The sequence below is a fragment of the Macrotis lagotis genome, chromosome X (genome assembly GCF_037893015.1).
Source record: "Macrotis lagotis isolate mMagLag1 chromosome X, bilby.v1.9.chrom.fasta, whole genome shotgun sequence".
Taxonomy (NCBI): Eukaryota; Metazoa; Chordata; class Mammalia; order Peramelemorphia; family Peramelidae; genus Macrotis; species Macrotis lagotis.
In genome coordinates, this window is record NC_133666.1 from 363,280,277 (window position 1) to 363,305,565 (window position 25,289).

The 25,289-nt window shown below is 35.6% G+C and overlaps 1 pseudogene; it reads right to left on the minus strand.

Annotated features, from left to right (window-relative positions):
* Positions 1-6,174: 6,174 nt before the first annotated feature.
* LOC141499126 (alpha-enolase-like) overlaps positions 6,175-25,289 on the minus strand; it is a 43,579-nt pseudogene continuing 24,464 nt past the window's right edge.

Consider the following 25,289-nt stretch of genomic DNA (forward strand, 5'->3'; position numbering starts at 1 on the left):
TCTTCAATGAAGCTGGTTAGTTGATATCAATTGGTGATTCTGGGGGTACACACAGCAACGAGGAAATATGTGCTATAGTATTAGAAAAGACCCACATGCCTCCCAGAGTCTCCTAAAATCATAAGAGGAGATGTCATATCCACTTTCTGGCTACCCAACTTGCCAGTACAAGTGAAGTTTGGTGAAGTATTTCCAGAGAATGAATGTGGGATGACTACCCCAATTACATCACTCTTCCCCACTCTCCATTAAATTCCTCAACTACAGTTATATATTTCTACATGGGAAATATCTTGGCACAAGAATTGGGGAGACTATTGTTGTTTGTCCTTCATTTTGAAGAAGATGAATATCACAAGGATGTTCTAATCTAATTTGTGCATGCATTGTATTTAATTGAGGCCATGTTGCGCAAAATTGTCTTTCTTCCAAATTCAAAGTCAAGTAGCAGGACAAAAATCAAGTTAAGTGGAAACTTTCCTGGATGGCAGTGGATGACCTTAAGGTGTCCAATGTCCAATCAAGCTATAAACACACCACATTACCTTCTTCACATTACCTTCTTCAGGTACCTTCATTTTCATTGGAACAAATTATTCTCATCTACCCCTTCTGCAGGGCTAGGGGGAAGTGGAGCTTCACTATCTTGGGGTAGACATTCCACTAATTCACCAACTGGGCTAAGACTCTCAATTACTCTCAACTGGTTTAGCTGTTCTGCCAAAGTTGTTTTTACCAGTGTAGGGTCTCTGCCATGTTACAATTTCTTGAGGCTATGTAGTGGGAGAAACCCAAACAATGCTTTAAAAATCTAAATCACAGAGCCCTTACTCTTGCCTCTGTATACAAGGAAAAGTCGATTTCCTGTGACGACAGGGAATCTCTTCTCATTTGCTAAATTTAAATATTTTAAAATCCTGTTACTTCTTTGAACTTTTTCCTATTACTCAAATCATTCAATTAAAAAATTCTAAGCTTTTTATATTCTGTCAACATCCACAACACATAAAATTCTTTGAAAATCAGTATAGTAAAATGCTAAGAAAGATAAAAGAGACAGTATTTTAAGCCTAATAACATTTCATGAATCTTACACTGATTAATTTTCAGGTCTTGGTCACCTAGTTTTTTGTTTGTTTTTAATGACAGCTAGGTGATAATGCTAGATTACTTCCAATGATGACATTATGTATTAGCCCTCAATTTATTTTCAATAATTCAGGAGAAAATTAACTCCTTGTTCTCTAGAATAAAGAAAAATAATTATCAAGCAAATATAGCAAAAGTAGTCGAGATATTCGTGGACTAATTGTTTACAAATGAAAAAAAATATGTAATTTATGGCTTGAACCTTCAGACTTATAGACATTTTTTCAAAAGTGTTTTATTGCATTAAAAGGTTATTTATGGCTATCATAAATAAAAGAAATGAAAGTGATTTCTATTATCAAGAATAACATTAGCAATTGCTAGTATCATAAATGAAAAAGGTGAACTCACCACCAATGAGGAGGAAATTAAAGTAATAATTTGAAATTATTTTGCCCAACTCCATGCCAATAAATTTGATAATCTGAGTGAAAATGGATGAATATATACTAAAATATAAGTTGCCCAGGTTAAATGAAGAGGAGATTAAATACCTAAACAACCCTATCTCAGAAAAAGAAATTCAACAAGCCATCATTGAACTCCCTAAGAAAAAAAATCTCCAGGACCTGATGGGTTCACAAGTGAATTTTACCAAACATTTAAGGAACAATTGGTTCCAATTCTATATAAACTCTTTGGAAAAATAGGGAAAGATGCAACTCTGCCTAACTCTTTCTATGAAACCAATATGGTACTGATACCTAAACCAGGAAGAGATAAAACAGAAAGAAAATTATAGACCTATCTCCTAATTAATATAGATGTAAAAATCTTAAAATAAAATCTTAGCAAAACGATTACAACAAGTTATGACTGGGATAATACATTATGATCAAGTAGAATTTATCCCAGGAACGCAAGGTTAGTTCAATATCAGGAAAACTGTTAGTATAATCAATTATATCAACAAAAGTCCTATCAGAAATTATATGATCATATCAATAGATGCTGAAAAAGATTTTGTCAAAATACAGCACACATTCCTACTAAATACACTAGAGAGTGTAGGAATAAATGGACTGTTGCTTAGAATAATTAGCAGTATCTATCTGAAACCATCAACAAGCATTATATTCAATGGGGAGAGGCTAGAGGCATTCCCAATAAGATCAGGGGTGAAACAATTTTGCCCACTATCATCACTACTATTCAATATTGTATTAGAAATGTTAGCTTCATCAATTAGAGAAGAAAAAGAAATTGAAGGAATTAGAATTGGGAAGGAAGAGACAAAACTCTCACTCTTTGCAGAAGACATGATGGTATACTTAGAGAATCCCAAGAAATCATCCAAAAAACTACTGGATGATTTCTTGGGATTCTCGAAGTATACCATCATGTCTTCTGCAAAGAGTGAGAGCAATTTTAGCAATTTTAGCAAAGTTACAGGTTATAAAATAAAGCCTCATAAATCCTCAACTTTTTGATAAATGTCTAGCAAGATACAGCAGGAAGAGTTAGAAAGAGAAATCCCATTCAAAGTAACCTCAGACAATATAAACTACCTGGGAGTCTATTTGCCAAGACAGACTCAGAAACTTTTTGCAAACAATTATAAAACACTTAAATAACTTGGAAAATATCAACTGATCATGGATAGGTAGAGCTAACATAATAAAAATTACAATTCTATCAAAACTAAACTACCTGTTCAGTGCCCTACCAATCAGAATTCCAAGAAATTACTTTAATGAATTAGAAAAACTTGTAAGTAAATTCATATGGACAAATAAAAAGTCAAGCATTTCCAGGAATTTAATGAAAAAAAAAGTGCAAAAGATGGGGGCTTAGCCCTACCTGATCTAAAATTATATTAAAAAGCATCAGGCTTCAAAACTGTTTGGTATTGGCAGAGAAATAGAGTGGTAGACCAGTGGAATAGACTAGGTAAAAAAGCAGGAAACAATTATAGTAATCTGCTGTTTGATAAACCCAAAGAGTCCAGCTATTGGGATAAAAACTCTCTCTGTGATAAAAATTGCTAGGATAATTGGAAGTTAGTATGGAAGAAGCTTAGATTAGACCAACACCTCACACCCTTTACCAAGATAAGATCCAAATGGTTACAGGATTTAGACATAAAAACAACACTATAAGCAAATTAGAAGATCAAGGACTAGTTTACCTGTCAGATCTATGGAAAGGGGAGCAGTTTATGACTAAGGAAGAGATAGAGAACATCACCAAAAACAATCTAGACGATTTTGAGTACATTAAATTAAAAAGCTTTTGCACAGATAAAACCACTGTAACCAAGATCAAAAGAAATGTAGTAGATCTTTACAACTGATGATTCTGACAAAGGACACATTTCTTTTTTTTATTTTTTTAATTCTCATTTTGTACAAATTTTTTTTACAGTAATAAAATATTCTTGTTTAAGAGTAAACAAAATATCCCCCCCCCCCAATGAATATAGACTTGCTTGGGAGATAAAGCAAAGGGGAGAGGAAAAAACATTAAAATTAAAATAAATAATAGTAATAATTGTAGGTATGGCCAGGTGGTGCAATGGACAAAGCACCAGCCCTGGAGCCATGAGCACCCAAGCCCACATCCAGCCCCATAGACCCAACAATCACCCAGCCATGTGACATGAAAGCCACCCGATCCCCACTGCCCTGCAAAAACCAAAAAGAAGAAAAAAAAAAAGATCCAAAATAAAATAAAATAGTAATCATAGTACGGGTGGCTGGGTGGCAGACAGAGCATTGGCCCTTGATCCAGGAGCACCCAGGTCCAAATCTGGCCTCAGACACCCAAAGATCACCCTGCTATGTGGCCCCAGGCAGGCCACCCAGCTCCATTTGACCTGCACCCTCCCCCAAATAATAATAATAAAAAATGTGCTTCAATCTTTGTTCCAACACCAATAACTCTGTCATGGATAGATTGCATTCTTTATGGTAAATCCATCGCAAAAGTTGCTTCCTTATTTTTCCAACATTGCCATTACTAATCGCAATTACCTCCTTTCTTATTTCTCCACTATCATGTACTGTATTTTCTCTCTCCTTTCACTCTGACTCTGCTGTAGGGTCGCTGAGTGGCGCAGCAGACAGATCCCTGGTCCTGGGGCCAAGAAGCCCTGAGCCCCCATACCACCCCTTAGGCCCGGAATCCACCTGGCCCTATGGTACTGGACAGGCCTTCCAATCCCAGCCCCATGCAAGAAGTAAAAATGAAAATGTGTTATATCTGACCACTCTCCCCCCATGGTCCATCCTCTCCTCCTTTATTCACATTCCCACCCCTTCCCCCTGATTGCCCCTCCTTCTTACACCAGATGTCTATACCCCATTGAGTATATATGCTGTTTCCTCTCCTAGTCACCTCTGATGAGAGCAAAGATTCCCTCATTCCCCCTTGCCTCCCCCCTTCCATATCATTGCAATAACTCATTGTAATAAAAAAATCTTATTATATGAAATATCTTGGCCTATTCCCCCTCTCCTTTTTCTTTCTCCCATTACATTTCCTTTTTTTTCCTATTGACTCCATTTTTACACCATATTTTATCCTCGAATTCAGCTTTCTCCTCTGCTTCAACTATAAAAGCTCCCTCTACCTGCTCTATTAACTGGGAAGGATCATATGAGTGTTATCAGTGTCATTTTTCTATGCAGGAATACATGCAGTTCATCATCATTAAGTCCCTCATATTTTCCCCCTCTCCTCCAATTTCCATGCTTCACCTGAGTCCTGTATCTGAAGATCAAACCTTCTGTTCAGCTCTGGCCATTCCAAAAGGAACCTTTGAAATTCCCCTGGTTCATTGAAAGTCCATCTTTTTCCCTGGAAGAGGACATTCAGCCTTGCTGGGTAGTTCATTCTTGGCTGCATTCTAAGCTCTTTTGCCTTCCTGTATATTATATTCTAAGCCCTTTGAGCTTCCAATGTAGTTGCTGCTAAGTCCTGTGTGATCCTGACTGCAGCTCCATGATATTTGAACTGTGTCCTTCTGGCTGCCTGTAATATTTTCTCTTTGACTTGGGAGTTCTGGAACTTGGCTATAATATTCCTAGGGGTTGGTTTTCTGGGATCTCTTTCTCGGGGGGATTCTCTCCATTTCTATTTTGCCCTCTGCTTCTAGAATATCAGAGCAATTTTCCAGTATAATTCTTTGAAAATGATGTCAAGGCTCTTTTCCTGATCATGACTTTCAGGTATTCCAATAATTTTTAAATTATCTTTCCTAAGTCTGTTTTCCATATCAGTTGTTTTTTCAATGAGATATTTCATATTTTCTTCTAATTTTTCATTTTTTTGGTTTTGAAGTATTGATTCCTGATTCCTGGTAAATTCATCAATCTCTTTGAATTTTATTCTTTGTCTGAAGGATTTGTTCTCCTCAGAGAATTTTCTTATCTCTTTTTCCATCTGGCCAATTTTGCTTTTTAAGGCATTATTCTCCTCAATAACTTTTTCAACTGTTTTATCCATTTGACTTAAGCTGGTTTTTAGCATGCTATTTTCTTCAGCATTTTTTTGGATTTCCTTGACTAAGCTGCTGACTTCATTTTCATGTTTTTCCTGCATCTCTCTCCTTTCTTTTCCCACTTTTTCTTCCAACTCCCTCATTTGGTTTTCAAAGTCGTTTTTTGAGCTCTGTCATAGCCTGAGCTCAATTTTTGTTTTTCTTGGGGTCTTTTTTTTTCCCAGTGGATTACTGAATACTTTTATTCTGCACATAGAAGCCACTAAAGGATCTAGCCCATGGGCTTGTTGGGGGGCTGCATCACAAGTATATGACTCTGCACATCAACACTGGGGCGTGGGGGTGAGAACAGATCATTCTACCCAGTCACAAGATGAGGTCTTCCAAAAAAGGACCAAATGATCAGGTACCAGAAGAAGCAGTGAGAACACAGAAAGGTGGAAGAGAGCGGGGTGGAGTTATGTAGTGCTGAGCCCCCATCCCCAAAACAAAACTGGTCTACTACTTGGTGTTGCCCATTCTTTGGAGGACTTCTACTGAGGTGATTGTAGCCTACTAGCTCTGAGGCTTCATGGTCATGAAGCTTACTTGGCCAGAGGGTTTCTGAAGTTCCTTCTAGCAAATTTAGCCTTGCTGCCCTGTTCTTCCTCAATTCTGAGAATTTGGTCATACTTGGCCAAACGCTCAGATCGGCAGGGGGCCCCAATCTTGATCTGTCCAGTGTAGAGACCTACCATCAGGTCTGCAATGAAGGTATCTTCAGTCTCTCCAGAGCGATGGGAAACCATTACTCCCCACCCATTGGACTGGGCCAGCTTGCACTCCTGGAGAGATTCCATCAAGGAGCCAATCTGGTTTACTTTGAGCAGGAGGCAATTGCAAGCTTTCTCATTCACAGCCTTTTCAATGCGCTTGGGATTGGTCACTGTGAGATCATCCCCTACAACCTGGATGCCTGCAGTTTCAGTAAAATTCTTCCAAGCTTCCCAATCATCCTGGTCAAAGGGATCTTCAATAGACACCACTGGATAGTCCCAGATGAAGCTTTTGAAAAGGTCCCCAAGCTCAGCAGGTGAGATGTATCTGCTGGGATCATCAGGAGACTTGAAGTCCAAGTCATATTTCCCAGACCAGAAGAATTCAGAGGCAGCAACATCCATGCCAATTACAACCTTGTCAGTATAGCCAGCCTTGCCAATCGCTTCCTTCAGCAGCTCAAGAGCTTCTTTATTCTCCAGGATGTTAGGAGCAAAGCCACCTTCATCTCCTACTTTGGTGGCATCCTGTACATATTTCTTCTTAATCACATTCTTCAGGTTGTGGTAGACCTCAGCTCCAATGCGCATGGCCTCCTTGAAGTTTGATACTCCAACAGGGAGGATCATGAACTCTTGCATTGCTAGCTTGTTGCCAGCATGGGATATGGCGGAACAAGGAAACACCATTCTCTGCAGCCCCAGCCGTACAAACAGCCAGGGACACTCCCAATATAGCATTTGCTCCAAATTTAGATTTATCCTCAGAACCATCAATCTCTATCATCAAACTGTCAATCTTCTCCTGCTCCACAACATTCAGTTTCTTGCTAATCAGGGTCGGGGCAATAGTTTTATTGATGTGCTCAACCGCTTTTGAGACACCTTTCTCCATATATCGCGTCTTATCATTGTCTCAGAGCTCCAGGGCTTCATGGATGCCAGTAGAAGCCCACTGGGCACAGAAGCTCTGAAGAGACCTTTTGAAGTATAGAGATCAACTTCAACAATGGGGTTTCCACAAGAGTCAAAGATCTCTCTTGCAATGAACTTCAAAATCGATATGCTGAATTTCTGGTCGGGGCTGCCTCCGCAGGGTTCAGAGGAGAGAGGCTGAGCTCTTGGAGTCTTTAGATGCAGGAGCTTGTGCTTCCTCGTCTTCAGAATGAGTATTTTGATCCTTCTTGGGCTCATATGCAAAATATTTCTCAATGATCTTCCTCTTGTTTCTCTGCTTGCTCATTTTCCCAGCCTGGGCCTGGTTTTGGGGTGCTTCCTGAGCTTTTGGGACACTCCCACAAGGGTCTCAATGTGTGAGGCTCTGTCTACCCTCCTGGTCTGTGAATGACCATAAGCGCCCCCCTCTGCCATGGGGCTGAGGTGGGGGGGGGGCCCTGCTGTTCTATGGGGGGGCCTAGACTGCGATCAGGATCTGAATGTGGTCAGAGCCCCAGAGTCCTGTTGCAGGGGCAGAGGACAGAGCTCTGCAGAGCTCTCTCTCTTCACTCCCCTCCCTCAGCTCAATGGGCTCATGCCCTGGAGGCTCCTTCTTACAGGCTTCCCCTGCTTCTGTTTCTGGATCTCGGCTGCTGAAAGACCAAGCTGCTTGCTCTGTACCCTGAGGGCTGGGCTCCACATGCTCACTCTGTCAGAGGTCCCCCCACTGTTCCCCCACTTTGTGCCCGGTGCTCTCCGGGGTACAGCTCAGGAGACTCCCCCGCTGCTGTGAGCCACAGCTCCCAGCTCCCTGGGCCTGCCTCTGGGAGGCTGAAGTTCTTTGGCTCTGGCGGGCCACTCCTCTGGCAGGCCACCCCTCCAACCCCGGGGAGTACAGCCTTTCTGCTCTTTTTCTAGGTTACCTTGAATAGGAGAACTGCCTCACTGGGTCCCTTTGTGGGTTCTGTCTCTCAAAAGTTTAGTTAGAGTCCTTAGTTTCAAGTTTTATCAGAGAACGCCTAAGACTCGACCCCTTCTTGTCGCCATCTTGGCTCCGCCCCCTCATTTCTAAAATATACAGAGAACTGAGTCCTATTTAAAAAAAAAAGCCATTCCTCAATTGATAAATGGTCAAAAGATATGCAAAGGCAATTTGCAAATGAGGAGATCAAAGCAATCCCTAGCCTTATTAAAAATTGCTCTAAATCATTACTTATTAGAGAAATACAAATCAAAGGTTCTTTGAGGTACCACCTTACACCTCTCAGACTGGCCAATATGACCAGAAAGGATAATGATAATTGTTGGAAGGGTTGTGGGAAATCTGGGACACCATTACACTGTTCGTGGAGATGTGAACTCATACAACCTTTCTGGAGAGAAATTTGGAACTATGCCCAAAGGGCAACAAAAATGAGTATACCCTTTGATCCAGCAGTACCACTACTGGGTCTATACCCTGAAGAGATGATGAAAAAGGGTAAAAACATCACTTGTACAAAAATATTCATAGCAGCCCTGTTTGTGGTGGCAAAGAATTGGAAATCAAGTAAATGTCCTTCAATTGGGGAATGGCTTAGCAAACTGTGGTATATGTATGTCATGGAACACTACTGTTCCATTAGAAACAAGGAGAGATGGGAATTCAGGGAAGCCTGGAGGTATTTGCATGAATAGATGTTTGAGTGAGATGAACAGAACCAGAAGAACACTGTACACCCTAACAGCAACATGGGGGTGATGTTTAACCTTGATGGACTTGCTCATTCCATCAGCACAACAACCAGGGACAATTTCGGGCTGTCTGCAATGAAGAATACCATCTGTATCCAGATAAAGAACTGTGGAGTTTGAACAAATTTCAGGGATTACTCCCTTTAATTTAGAGAATAAAAAAACAGATATCTTATTGTCTGATCTTGTTATCTCTTATACTTTTTGTTTCTTCCTTGAGGATGTGATTTCTCTCTCATCATACTCAATTTGGATCAATGTACAACATGGAAACAAAATAAGGACTGACAGATTGCTTTCCATTGCGGGGGGGGGGGGGGGGAGGGGAAAGTAAGATTGGTAGAAAAATTGTAAAACTCAAAACTCAAATAAAATCTTTCAAAAAAAAAGTATTCCACAACTAAAATATTTCCAACTACTCAAAGTTCTTGGACTAAATAAAACTTTTTTGATGCATACTGTGCATGTATAATTTTTTAAATCATACTTTTAATTCAATATGAAAGAAAAATAATAACTCATAGAAAAATTCAATAAATAAACCTCAATTTCCAATATTTTACTTTAATGTATTCTGTTGAAGTTTAGACTAATGGGAAAGCTTTGTTCCTACCATATTAACAACATATCCTTAAGAAAAAACCTCAAACAATAGTCCAAAGTTTCACATATAATCCTCTTTTCTATTTATTATATATTAAAATTTCATGTTTTGATATTTATTATGAACATAAGAATAATAATATTTAAAGAATCTTGGAAAATCTTGGAAAAAACAAAAGAATAACAGAAGTAACACATGATTTTTTTTTACTTAAACACAGGATTCTTGATTATTAGTTAATTTATTTATCTTATTATCTTCATCAAGGGTGTTACCAGGTGATGCACTAATTTGAATCATAATTTGTTTAATACCAGCTACCCAGAATACAAATAGCAGTGAGGTTTCATGTCTCTGTCTATTACAGCAAATATCAATATTTAATCATCATCCTTCATAATCCTAGGTTTCATGTGAGTATAAATTATTTTCCATTAATAAGATACTTTCTGGAAATGAATCAATTGTTTCATCAATATACTCTGGCACTAGTATATTTTTGCTGCAAAATCAATAAGAATTAAGTTGTTTCTGACTGTTTTAGCAAAACAAAATAAAAAACAAAGAAACAAAAAATGAATCCTTAAGATACCATTTCCTTTAATTGCATTCTCATTGCCCTGGGAAGCTAAAATCAGTCCCATGCAATGATCATGACTGAATCTCAGCAAGCTAAGCATTGATTGACATCTGGGGAAAATAGAGACAAAATGGTTGAATGCTTCCACTAACTTGTAAATTCACTTATTTAGTTCATCATTCTATATAGTTTCTTGTCTATCTTTTAAAATAATATTTTTGTGAAGTGTAGGATGCATATTTATTTTGTTTGTTTGCACAATATAAAATGATTCACTTATGGATAAAAATATTTTGTTTAAAAACTTGGAGATATTACAGACTTTGAAGTTTTAATTATGAAAATGTGAGACCTTAACTCTAATAAATGAGATGTCAATTTGGTTTCAAGCTGTTGGAAACCACAAGAAGAAAAGGACAATAATTTTGAACTGAATAAGCATTTATCAAATTTCTCTTAAAATGGAAAGTTCTTTCTAGGCATTGGGGATGCAAATACAAAATGAGAATCAAATTCAGACCTCAAAGTGTTTACATTCTATTTGGACAGATATAATATGGAAACAGATAAATATATGCATAGACTACTTTGAAGAAGAGAGAATGAGTAAGGCAAGGAAAATTAGGTTGTCTACAGCTTTATATGCCCATTGGATATTGCTATAGTAGTAGCTTAATAAACTTTTTAACTGAAAAAAAATTTATATAAGAATTTCAATAACCATGAATATTGCCAAAAGTTTTATACTGAATCCTCTCTCATTTTCCCTCTTTATATCACTTGATGATCTTGTAACTCTATTTAATTATACTAATAAAAATGATTCCCACATCCAAAAGTCTAGTTTCACCTTTTCTTAAGTTCCAGTTCACACCTCTAATTCAATTTCTCAAACTGGATATCTCATAGTCTTCAGAAAATCAACATGTCCAAATGGAACTAATTTTCTTTTCCTCAAAATCTTCCCCTTTCCAAACTTCTCTAGAATCATCAGGAAGACAACCATACTCTCAGTCATTCAGGCTTATAACCTCATTGCCATCTTGATTCTTCATTTTCACTTACTCCACACATCCCACCATTTCCTAAATCTTTTTATTTCAAAATGTATATGTCTCATATGCATTCCCTTCCCTCTACACATGCAACCCAACCTCTCTGAGCTTCTGATTTCTTATCTGTGAGACTAGGGATTGTAAAATTACTTAACACATGGTTTTGTTATAAGAATAAAATGAGTTAATATATGTAAAATGCACCTTATGCACCTTAAAATGCCATACAAGAGATATTACTATGATCATCATTATTGATGAAATTTGGAATTATTATAGTGAAGAATTCACAAGACTCCAGAATTATGAGAGACATAAAATTAAGTTTATTTACTTTAAAGGAATGAGCTCTGGGGAGGCTAGGTGGCATAGTGGATAAAGCATGGGCCTTGGAGTCAGGAGTACCTGGGTTCAAAGCCCATCTCAGACACTTAATAATTACCTAGCTGTGTGGCCTTGGGCAAGCCACTTAATCCCATTTGCCTTGCAAAAAACACCTAAAAAATAAAAAAATAAAGGAATGAGCTAAATTCCCTATTGAACTCTTCCTGGAGAAGAAGTAGAAAGTGACTTATATAGAAAGGCATCTTCACAGAAGTAACTCATAATGGCCAAGTACCTTTACTGGAAAATAGGGCACAAAGGTGATTAAGCTCATCAGTTTGTTGAATATTTTTTCTTTCATCAAATATTATTTGATTATATCCTTTGTATATTGGTATATTTGCCTCTGCCCACCCTCACAAAGAATAAACTCATAATAATTTCTTTTTTTTACCAAAATATACAAGAAAAAAATCAGCAAAAACTCTTCAACACATTGAATAGTAAATCTGTTGCTAAATGGATCTGTAGACATCTACCCTAGCAAATAAGTTAGGAAAGGTATTTTCTTATATTATTATTTTAAAAAAAAACATACCTTTTCTTTTAATTTTTCAAGATTCAGCTTTAATATTTGATATTTTGCTCAATATATTTATATTGTTAGTCATATATATATATATAATTTCCATGACTCTTCTTTCTTTACTTAGCAGCAATTTATATGAGATCTTCCTTGCTTCACTGTATTCATTCTGTTTGTCATTACCTACAGATGGTAGGTATGGTACATTCATGTACCATAATTTGTTTAGTCATTCTCTAGTTTATAGATTTCTCCAATGTTTTTAATACTTTGTGATCACAAATAAATGCTTCTATTATTTTTTATATAGAGTTCTTCTCTTTATCAATGACTTCAAATGCCTACAAGTGGAAGCACTAGATGAAAGTAAGGGAATGTTATTTGCTCTATTCAAAATTGCTTTCCATAAGAGTTTTGCCAATGAGTTTACCATTGTTCACTGGTCCTATGTTTTCCTCCAACACTATCTTCATCTTTGACATCTTTGTCAGTTGGCTGAGTGTGAGGTAAAACCTTGTGGTTATTTTAATTTGCACTTCTTCAATTATTAGTGATTTGGAGCATTCCTTCATGTGGTTGCTAATAATTGAAATCTTTCCTTTGAGAATTTTTTTAATATCCTCTAACCATTTATAATAGTGCAAAAGACTTAAATTTGGTTTGATAGCTTCGAATCTCTCCCTAATCTGATCCATACTCCATTCAGCTGTCAAAAATAATTTTTGATCATATCATATTCCTATTCTCCCCCCACACACACACAGACACTCAGAAATAAAGTCCTCTCATTGATATTCAAAGATTTTTTATAACCTGGACAATCTTTACACTTTATTATAATGTGTCATATACACTGTATGTTGTTATTTTTCCTTCAAGACATCTAGGAGTTGATGCAAAGAAATGTAAGTGAATTGGATTTAAATGGGGCATAGGAGAGAAAGAGGAAGTTACCTGCTCCACTTTCCCCTCAGGAGCCATCTGGGTCTAATGACCAGATAGAGATACACACTGCATTATACAGACTGTGTTATCTAATTATATTGGTCTACTTGCACACAACAAGGTATCACTTGTCTCTATGCTTCCACTCACATCGGAAATGGTCTCTTCTCATTTCTGCTTCTTAGGTTCCCTGGTCTTCGTAAACATTCCTATCTCACCTACCATAGGAGATCTTACTACTTGCCCTGATTCCCATTCTGTCCCTTCTAATTCCAACCTCCTTGATTATCTCAGTGTTTATTTCATGCGTACCCTGTTATTTATATGTGTTCTAATTTGAATTTAAACTCAGTGAGAACAGAGGCTATTTTTTCTTTCTTTTCATCCCTAGGATTATGTAGTATCTGACACAAATAGTACTTACTATTAATTGTTGGTGAGTATGGAGACAAATCCAGATAATAAGTGAAATCTATAATATAATCACACAAAAGTATTTGGTCTGATTATCTTTACTGGAGACATCAAGTCATTAAAGAAAGTATGGAGTCTAGACCATAATAGGTCATTGGATTGACAATCTGTAAAATTAATCCAACTGTGAGTGAAAATTGTCAATCAGCAATCACATCACAAGAGTTATGTGAAGACTAGGTTTATTATAGGAGAAATGACAGTTCATGTAGAACCAAATGGAATTTACAATCCTTACAGAAGACTGCATATTTATGACAGTACAAATAAAGAAGGAGAAAACAAGAAGGTATATGGAATGGGTACTGAAAGATACAATAACTCTCTGGAAGGGGAAGAGCAAGGTGATGGGGAAAGCTACACTCCTTTCCCTTGGAAAGCTCTAGGCTATGAAGATGGGAGGGTCCACTTATCTGCAAAGTAAACCAGGTGTACAAGCATTTTTTCTAGTTTGACATAGATTGTCTAGTGCCTGTCTTGTTCCAGGCACAGAGGGAATCCAGATCGGGGTACAAACAACAAATTTATGTCACCTGTGGTGGGGGGGAGGGGGGAGCATTCTCTGGGATCTCTGTTTCTAGAAAATATAGCAACACAAAAAAGACAAATTTAGGGGATCCTTTAACATTCCTTAACAATATGCACACATATGTGTATATGAATACCTACAGATACAAATATAGGCAAATTTATTTCATAAATATATTTATTTTATTGTTTATATATACACATTATGCACAATATATTTATATAATTTGTACATGTGTATATGTATACATATGTGTCTTATATATACATTTATTGATCTGTATACATATGCATTTATACACCCAGGTGGATATGTATGTATGTGTGTGCATGTGTGTGCATGTAATGGAAATGAAAAACAAGTTGGATTCAAAATTATATGTGAGGAAGAACATATTCTGGATTGCCTTTGGGAAAATCCAAAGTTCTTTTAAAGATACCAGGCTTTTCCTTAAAACAAAGGACATTTTAGTTTTCTGAAAAGAAAGTCGTCATTTTTAAGATTATGCTTTTTAATTTGACTTCTTTTTAATATCTATTATTCAGGTGATGTTTTATGACTTCACTTAATAGAATGGATGAGACAGGGAAGGAAACTTAAAGTACTGATGATGTGACAGGCACTGTGCTATTTTTCAAAATGTCATTTTATTTGATCCTCACAGTAATTCTATGAGGTAAATGTGAGCATTGTCATCATTTTGTAGCTGGACAAACTAAGGCAGACAGAGATTAAATAACTTGCCCAAAAGTCACATAGCTAGGAATGATTTTAGGCTCTATTTAAACTTAATCTTACTAACTCCAAGTTCAGTATTTTATTCACTCGACTATCTAGAATCTTAGATTTTACTAAAGGAAAAATACAATCTTCAAAGAGAATCAAATGAATAAAAAAGAGGCACATAGTAGGAAAAAGGAGATTGTGACATACAAATAAGGAGCTGTATAGGAAAAGTGATAGAAGAATGTTTTCAAAGAAGTGTAGAAAAAAAGACTAGTCATAGCAGAGGCAAATGAAGACCAACGTAGAGTCTCTGTGTTCCATTGCAAGTCTCATAATGTCAAAATACTTCAAATAATCCAACCTGCAAGTTGAGCAGACCTCTATCCACCCTTTGGTAGTCCATGGTTGGATGTGGATAGAGTTATGCAGGCTGAACATTCGTGGGCAGGTTGTGAAATTCATTATTAGAAAGGATATACTCCTCCATGAGATAACTGATCTATAGGAGTGCAAGAGAATTAGAGACAAACAAGGGCATGTAGGAAAGCTTCCCTGGAAGGAGGAAGCATTAACCAGTTTCACCTTTGAGGTTTTAGGATAAAATCCACCCTATTAGTCAGAAGGGGAGAATGGTCAAGAAATAAGAAGATCTGAAATTTATTTTTCAAGATATTTATGTATAATTACAACAAATATAAAGTCAGAGCAAAAGTACTAGATCTATTATGAGCTTCTAGTTAATTTAATTCCTAAGCATGTCCAAATGAACTTTATTTACACTTTAAACAAACTTGTTAAGTCAGCTTTGATTCAATGAAATGATTTCACCTCTGTAACCTCCTGAAGATTTCTAACATTAGCAGTGTTAAATAAAAAGTGCATTGAATTACAATTATATTCCTTCTTCCTAAGTATTCACTATATGTGATTAATAAATGGAGACATTTTAAATTGCCCTCAGAATGTGTATATTTTGGACTGTTCCAAAAATAGAAGCATGTGTCCAGGCATGTAGCTAACCATTTGGGACCAATACTGGTGTTGTCATGAGAAATACAATATTAATGTCAACAAATTAAACAAATTATGAATTTATTCACTCATTCATTCAACAAATATTTATTAAGCATGCACAATGGGAAATAGCACTGCTAGAAACTGAAAACAACCTAAAAATACAAAATATAGTCTTGAAAATTATGATTTTAATGATTTTGGAAAACTAAAATATAATCACCAACCCCAAAATCAACAAATACTTAGCTAATATCTATTATTTGCAAGGTACTCTGTTAGTTTCTGAAGATACAAAGACAAGAATAATGATTATTATTTTCTTGCAGTAACTTATATCCACCAGACAGTGAGGAAATCTAGAAAATACCCTCAGTCCCTCAAGGGTGAAATCCATTCAGCTCTAAAACCATTACCCTGAGAGGTGGTTATCTTAATTAGTGTGCACAAACTCAATTAACCCACAATATATAACCAGCTACAGATGAACAAATTAAGACTATGCTTCACATCACATGTAGGTGCCCATCCCTCCATTTTCCAATCTACTTTGCCACTGGGAGTATAGTTCCCCCTCCCTTTCCACTTTTTTGCTGTGAACTTAGCTATCAAATCACTATTATGACAGAGCCATTGATCCTAGAAAGAGCATTTCAATTAACTGAATTCTGGATCAATTTTTAATTCCTGTGTCCTCAGTATTCTTTTTCCCATCTATTATTTCTTTGTAAATGCTGACTTTTTCTATTAGAATGTAAGCTCATTTAGAGCAGAGATTGTCTTCCTTTTTGTAGTTGCTTCCCTAGAGTCTATTATAGCACCTTTCTTATAGTAAATGCTTAAAGAATGTTTATTTTTCCTTCAAGGGATGAGGACATGTAAACATAAGAAAAGTAGAAATTTTAGGATCACCATTAGAATCATGCATTCCCTTCCCTAACTTCTAAACCAGTCCCCTGAACAGATAGCTACAGATCATTAATGTCTGCATCTCTCAAAATTATAAAACATGAGTCACTTCCAGTGTGTTTATCTGTCATACAGAAGACACAATGAATTGAAAACAGGCATTTAATGGAATGCTATATTCTCTTACATGAGCAAAACAAGGAGGAGGAATGAAGCTATATAGGGAATATGTAATACTAATAAATATGTGTGGAGGGATTCATATATAGCAAAGACCAAGGGTTAGTGTGCACATACATGTATAGAAATAACTCATGCATCCCTTGCTTCAGGGTCACTAATGATGTCATTAAATTGCTCTTACCAGGTATTTAAGCTTTACTTGCTTCAGTCATCATTGACACAAATTGAATTTATTTTTCTAGTCATTCATTTTTATCATGAATCTAGTGGGACTGACATTGTCTCCACTTCTATTAGGTACTGCATTGCCTCTAGCTTCTGCTCAGCTAAACTACCTGGGCATCTCTTCAAGGAAAGAACGGGTGCTGCCACATTCTTTCAACCTGTATCCCAGATTTTTTTTCAAAATCTTTAGATCAAGTAGAAGTCTTTGCCTGTGAATGAGAATAAAAATATCCTTTTGTGTTATCCTATATAGCACTCAATGCTACAGCTTCTTTCTCCAACTCTAGTCACTTCTTTGGATTCCTTTTTTTGTGCAAGGGCTTATGTCCCTCTGTCAGAGAATATAAAGTAGAAGAATCAAGTTTATGTTATATTATAAAGCTACTGAAGAATTTCTAGAAGGAAAATGACATAGAAAAAACTATGTGTTAAGATTGTTTTGACTGCTACATGAAGGATATAGAGGAGAAGAAGTAAGAAGGTTAATTAGGAGACCTAAGAGGAGAAGTGATAGTGGCCTGAGCTGAGATAGAACAGTGGCTGAAAGGGAAGGGGCAATGTAGGACATAATGTAAAATAAAAAATGATAAGAGGTGTCAGTCGATTAGATAAAATGGTAAATTGGAAATAATATAAAAAAGATAAAGTAAATAATGTAAAACCCTCTTTGATTAAGTACCAAATGGTTATTTTAGATAATTAATATAATAGAAATTCAACAAAGTTCTTTAAATTGGGGAAGAGTTTTCTCCAGAAGATTAGAATTTGAAAAGGTCAAGCATTCCAGACAGGTGAAAAATCCAAATAAAGGAAAAGTAGTAAAAATAGGCAAGCAAGTAAATTGCATTCAGTGAATGGTGACCAAACAAGTATAAAGATCTTGTTTGGAGTATCCCTTGCCAAACCTTGATTCTAGCATAATGGAAAAATAACCTGTTAAAGGGGAAAATCTTGAATCAAGTAGAAACTGAAGATTTCACAGATATGATAGGAAGATTGAAGTTTCTAAAAATTCTCTAATCCTACCAAGAAGATGTGGCATTGCTTACAGGAACACATGTCAAAGGATTTAGGAAAACTGAGGACAGAGCCTCTGATGGAAGATGCAGTTTCTAAGCCCTATAAAGGAAAAAAATGTATACCACTAAAGAAAAATGGTTAAGGAGAGGTGGGCTGCCTGCAGAACAATGAACCTTTACTTCTTCAGATCTTTATTTGGGGAGTAGTGAGGGGAGGTAGCATTTAGGAGAATCCTAGTGGTCAGTCACTTTCAACAACTGTTGAGATGAGTAGCAATGAGATATCAAGGATGTGTCTGAGGGGTAATTGTATTATTGGGATTGCACATATCTTTCCACTGACCACTGAAACATATAGCATACTTATCACATGTTAAATCAATTGACAAAAGATTTGCTGGATTGACTTCTCTCAGATCAACCATTATTCACAATTTGTCCATCAGGTCATTGTTAAATCACTTGAGCACACCTTTCTGACATATTCAGGAAGATAGTGATAGCTTAGAAATAACAAAGAAATGGAACCATATAATCTGGGTTCAAATTCCATCTTTCCTATTTTTAAACTATTAGTTTAAGTAATTTTTCAGTTGTGTGCAACATTCCTGGATACCATTTAGTGTTTTCTCGGCAGAGATACTAGCATGATTGCCATTTCCTTCACCTGAATATTTTACAAATGAGGAACTAAGACAATGAGGGAAAATGACTTGCTGAGGATCATATTTCAGAAAACATCTGAAACCAGATTTGAATTTATAAAATTGAGTCTTTCTGACTTCAGACCAGATATTCTATCCACTTTGATACATACTGCCCATTTTGTATTTGGTGACCTTGGGTGAAAACATGACATCTCTGATTCTCAGTTCTTTCTCTATAAAAGTTAGGATTGGACTTTAAGTGCTCTAAGATTCCTTCAGTTCTAATTCTAGGTTCATATGAAATGGAATCCACTTTCTTATTACATCTGAAAAACTTTGTGCACATGGCTCCTACTAGATGTTTTTCCATCATTTTAAAACAAATTTTACACTGACCAAAGTCAAATTCATTTAAACAGGCTATAAATGAGAACTGTTAGAATGGCTCTCACACGTTAGATTTTTCACTTTACATGCCATTCAGGAACACTTTAATTTATGTTTTCTTTCTGTCTTCATTTGGCCATCACCTTTGGTATATGTAAATCTTCATACTGTCACCTGCAGTCTCTGAAAGGACATTTGATGTTTCATGCCCATAGATGAGCTCTGTGTCCATGATGAGAATAGATAGGCAAGGTAGATAATCATTTGTCCAATCCCCAAAAACTTAATCATAATTATGATGGATGTTAATCACAGATCTCCTAGCTGCTTACATTTATGTTATCTCCCAGTTCAAATTATTTTTGAAAACAAACTCCAGTTAATTTCCATCAGTCTTTTATCTTTTTCAACAAATTTCAGTTGCACCTGTCTGCTACCTAGATTTCACAGTTCTATGGAAAAACTAGATCTAAAAGTATCTCCCTTCAAAAGCTATTGGGAAAATTCATCCATTCTAAATTCTGGACTTCAATGCCCCTTTTACTATCACAGTTATAGATATGTAGGAGGAATAATAATAGTTTCCTCTCCCTGGCTATTACTAGGGAGTTCTTTACTTGTACCCCTGATTCTTTTAATTTGTTTAGATGATAAAGAGAAGTTTAACTACTAGATAAAGCATAGATCAAAACATGACCTAGAAAGTCACCATCATGAACAGTGGTTTAGGAATTCATCATCATTGTTTTAGAATTCTGAGCCCCAACTTTCCATTTGGGAATTTCATCAAGTAGAAAGTTTCAAGCCAAAATTATCTTTACCACAAATCTGATGCCACCTTCATAACTGTCACTGCTACTCCTTGAGATGATCCCAAGTGTTGAGATAAGTAGAAAGAAAAGGGGATCAGCATTAATACAGAAGCACTTTACAAAGCTTATCATGAGAGAAACCACAGAAAAACAGAATGAAACAATTTCTAAATTCAAGATATTGTGGATGAACTTCAGTAAAGAGCTGGCTCACATAAGGGGAGTATACCCAGTATAGGTAGGAGAATTGGGAAGTCAGGGGAGACTCTAAGCCCAAGCAGCTCAGGTCTGGGCTCAGCAAGGCAGTGATGCAGCAGACCAGCTGAAGGTCCCAAAACCAATGAGGGTCCCAACTCCATCTTGGAAGACAAAAATCCGAGCCCCAAGAACGATGGTGTAACAAGTATGACTGGGTTGGTCTACCTTAAAACAGGGAAGAAACTCCTGACAAATGAAGCATAGGCAACACCACAGCAAATGGTAAACCAGGGACCAGATCCTAGCCCCTGGTATTATACTCCCTGTGCCCCAGGAGAACAGCTCAAATATCAAAATGAGCAACCTTCCCCAGAAAAAAGCAATGAGCATTAACAGATAATATTCTGAGACAGTCTTTTAAAATGCATCTCAGAAGAGGAAAGGAATAACAAAATGCCTCCATATGAAACCTCAAAAGGGTTTTGAAATTAGCCTGAAATCCAAAAAAACTTCTTGCTAGAGCTCAAAAAAAATTTTACAACCAAAGAAGAGAGGAGGAAAAAAAGTAGAGAAAAGAAATGAGTCATGCAGGATAATTATAGAAAATTAAGTGAGGAAAATGACACCTTTAAAAGTAAAATGGTCAACTGGAACAGCAATGTTACTCATCAAAAAGTTAAATTGGAAAAGAAACTGGAAAAAGGAAAACAATTCATCTAGAAGTAAAATCAACCAACTGGAGAAGGAAACACAAAGGCAACTGAAGAAAATAAAACCCTAAAAATTACAATTGGACAAATAGGGGCAGCATGGTGGTACAATGGTTAGAGTACAGGCCCTGGAAGTCAGGAGGACCTGAGTTCAAATCCATCCTCAGACACTTAATAATTACCCAGCTGTGTGACCTTGAGCAAGTCACTTTTAACCCCATTGCCTTGCAAAAACAACAACAAAATTGGACAAATGGAAAATAATGCCTCTATGAAACACCAAGATTCATGAATTATTTTTAAAAATGGCTAAATAAAAAGAAAACTTAATATACCTCTCAGGAAAAACAAACTGGAAAATAGATTTAGAAGAGATAATTTATGAATTATTGGTCTACCTGAAAGGCATGATCAGAAAAAGAGCCTGGACAATATCTTTAAGGAAATTACCCTAGTTATAATTTCTGTTCTAATATACTAGAACAAAAAGATAAAATAGTCCTTGAAATAATCCAGGGATTAGCCCAAGTAAGAGATCCTAAAATATAAATTCCAAGGAATATTGTAACCAAATTTCAGAATTCTCAGACAAAGGAGAAAATACTGCAAGCTATCAAAAAAAGCGATTTAAATACTTGGGGTTCACAGTCAGGATTACATAGTACACATCAGCTTCAACAGTAAAGGATCAGAGTCTAAAATATGATATTCCAGAGGGCAAAGGAGCTTGGATTAAAACCAAGAATCAACTACCCTTTAAAATTCAGCATATTCTTGCAAGGGAAAATATGAATTTTCAAAGAAAAATAGGATTTCAAATTTACCTGATAAAAAGACAAGAACTGAAGAGGAAGTTTGAGCTTCAAATATAAGACTCAAGAGATGCTTAAATATGTAAACAAAAAAAATAATGTAAATCAATAAGACTAAAGGAGTAAGAGTAAAAGAGAAAGCAATACCTGTTACTTTTGAGAATTGTATTTCTCTTAGATAAAATGAACATAATTAAACAGAAGGTGTGGGTATTTTCATTAGGACAACTGAAAGGAGGGTACTTGGACATAGTGTGAGTATAAATCAATTATGATATGATGATGTTTATGACTTTTGAGAATTGTACTTCTATCAAGACAGTTTAAAGAATTATGCTTTGACAAAGAGTGTAGGTACAAGACAGATAAAAGGAATTAAGATTTTAAAAAGGGTTATCCTGGGAAAAGAATGTGGAGGCATTAGAGGATTATTAGGACTACCTGAAGATGTAAAAAGGACCTCTTATAGTAGAGGGAAAGTAGGGAATATTGAGAACAGAGTAAATCCTACTCTCAATAGATTCAGTTCAAGGAAGGAGTAATGTACATTTCCAATTGTCTTTAGAAACTCATCCTACCTTTTAGGGAAGTAGAAAGGAACAGGGAAAAGACAGTGTAAAGCAGGTAGCAGTCAAAAGCAAATCCTTGGTGAGGAGGAATAAGGGAAAAGGAGAAAGAAGATGAGACAGAAGGAAAGAAAATGGTTTTGCACAAATAAATCCAATGCAACCAAGATTAGAAAGAATTCAGAAAGCTGGGAAACAATTTTCATAGTTTATATTTCTGTAAGAATAATGAGTGGATGAACCATAGAAAAGCCTGGAAAGACTCACCTAAACTATACTGAGTGAAGTGAGTAGAACCAGAAGTACATTGTATACATTAACAGCATGACTGTGAGATGATCAGCTATTAGGGACACAGCTCCTCTCAGCAGTTCAATGATCAAGGACAATCTCGAGAGACTTGTTAAGGAAAATGCTATTCACATCCAGCAAAAAAAATCTGGAGTTTGAATGCAGAGCTAAACATACTATGTTCAATTTTTATAAGTTCTTTTATGCTGATACTTTGTTTCTCATTATCTTTTTTCTCCCTAAATTCTAATTCTTCTTTCATACAATGCCTAATTTGCAAATATGTTAAATACAATAGTATATATACAACCTTAAAAAAACAAAGATACAATCTTAAAAAATAATACTATTGTGCTGATTTCTTATCAGTATAATAAAAAAACCATAATTTCAGAGAACTAATGAAAAAATATTTTATCCACCTTATGAAAAGGAAGTAAGGGACTCAAACTAAAATGAAACAACATTTTTGGACATGGTTAATATTGACATTTTTATTTATTTTACAAGTTTATAATGGATTTTGTTTTTATCAGATTCTCACTTGAGAGGGAAAGATCATCCTAAGGAAATGACTGTGTATATTTTCTTTCAATAAATTTCTAGTACATAGTACAATACTTTTTCTAGTACAATTTGCCATTTTAATTATCCCTATTCATAATGTTTTCCTGTTTTTCTGTTTTAGAACTAAATATATTCAGAATAAAAAAAGAAAAGTATTATCTTATTGGATCATCATAGCACTCTGTAAGGCAAGTTCTACTATTACTCCAATTTTACAGTTGAGGAAACTGATGTAAACAAGAGATTAAGTCATAAGAATTTAATAGCAAGTGTCTGGTGCTTGTTAACTCCAGGCCTGACTCTCTATCCACCAACTATCTATGGTTAGCAGAACTTTTATATTTAATAAATGATCACCATGGTAACCAAAGTCTATATGTTCAACACAGTTTTTAATCTTTAATTTTTTCTTTTTAGTTTAGTAGGGCATTTCTCTACAAATTGAATTAGTTGAAGCCCTCTATACTTCATAAGAATCTCTTATTTCTGTCCTTTCCCTGATGTTAACATCACTCTATGTTGCCCCATCATCAAGGCATTGTATTTTTTTTTCACACTTACTCTAGGTACTCAAATGACAATTTTTAATCCTAGTATTATAGAGTTTTTCCTCTATAACAAGCTCATGCAATAAACTCTGTTAAAGCATACTGTGATTGAAAATGTAATCCATGTCCAATTTTTGGAATTGTCTTGGATCATTGTTCTGCTGAGAAGAGCTAAGTCTATCATAGTTGATCATTAACACAATGTTCTGTCACTATGGACAAAGTTATCCAGGTTCTGCTCATTTCACTCAGCATCAGCAAGTATTTCCAAGATTTTCTAAAATCCACCTGATCATCATTTCTTATGGAATTCCATTACATTCATATTCATCAACTTGTTCAGCCATTCCTAAATTGATGGGAGTCTCTTCAACTTTTAATTCTTTGCCATCACAAAAAAAAACTTCTATAATTATTTTTTAAAGGTATGTGGCTCCTTTTCACTGTTTTTTTTAATCACTTGGATATGAACATTTTGGTGACCTTTTCAATAGTTTCAAATGGGACTCCAAAATTGTTGGATCAATACCCATTTCTCCTAACAGTGCATTAGTGTTTCAATTTTAAACATCTCCAATATTTTTGATTTTCCTTTTTTGTCATATAGTCAATCTTGTAGGTGTAAGGTGACATCTCAGAACTGTTTTAATTTGCATTTCTCTACTAAATAGTGCTTTAGAACATTTTTCACATGACAAAAGCTTTAATTTCTTCATATGAAAATTATTTCTTCATATACATTGACCATTAATAATTGGTGAATGATGTGTATTCTTCTAAATTTTCCTCAGTTATCTCTATATTTGAGAAATGGGAACCTTTATCAGAAATGCTGACTGTAAAAAATTGTTCCCCAGCTTTCTGCTTTCCTCTTAATCTTGCTTACATAAATTTTGTTTGTGCAAAAACTTTTTAAAATTATACTGTAATCAAAATTATTCATTTTGAATTTCAAAATATTTTCTATGTCTTCTTTAATTATAAATTCTTCCCTTTTCCATTTATCTGATAAGCTATTTCTTGCTCTGACAATTAGTTTATGGTATCACCCTTTATATCTAAATCATGTGCCAATTTTGTACTTATCTTGGTAGAGTGTGTGAGATTGTCTATGCCTAGTTTTTGCTGTACTATTTTCTAGTTTTTGGCAAATATTGAGTGCTTATCGTAGAAGTTGGACTCTTAGGGTTTAACCAAAAAATAGACTACTGTGGTTATTTACTTAATAATTAGTATCTTGTATAATTAAACTATTCCACTGATCCAGTATATTTCTTAGCCAGTATCAAATAGTTTTGATGATTGCTCCTTTATAAGTTAGTTTCAAATCTAGTACACCTAGATCACCTTCCTTTGTTATTTTTCTCTCAGTTTCCTTGATATCCTTGACCTCTTGTTCTTTCTAGATTAATTTTCTTATTATTTTTTTCTAACTCTATGATATTTTGGTACATAGATTGGTATGGCAATAAGTAAATTGATTTAGATAGAACTGTCATTTTTACTTTATTAGCCCACTCTACTCATGATCAATTGATACTCTTCCAATTTTTAGATCTGACT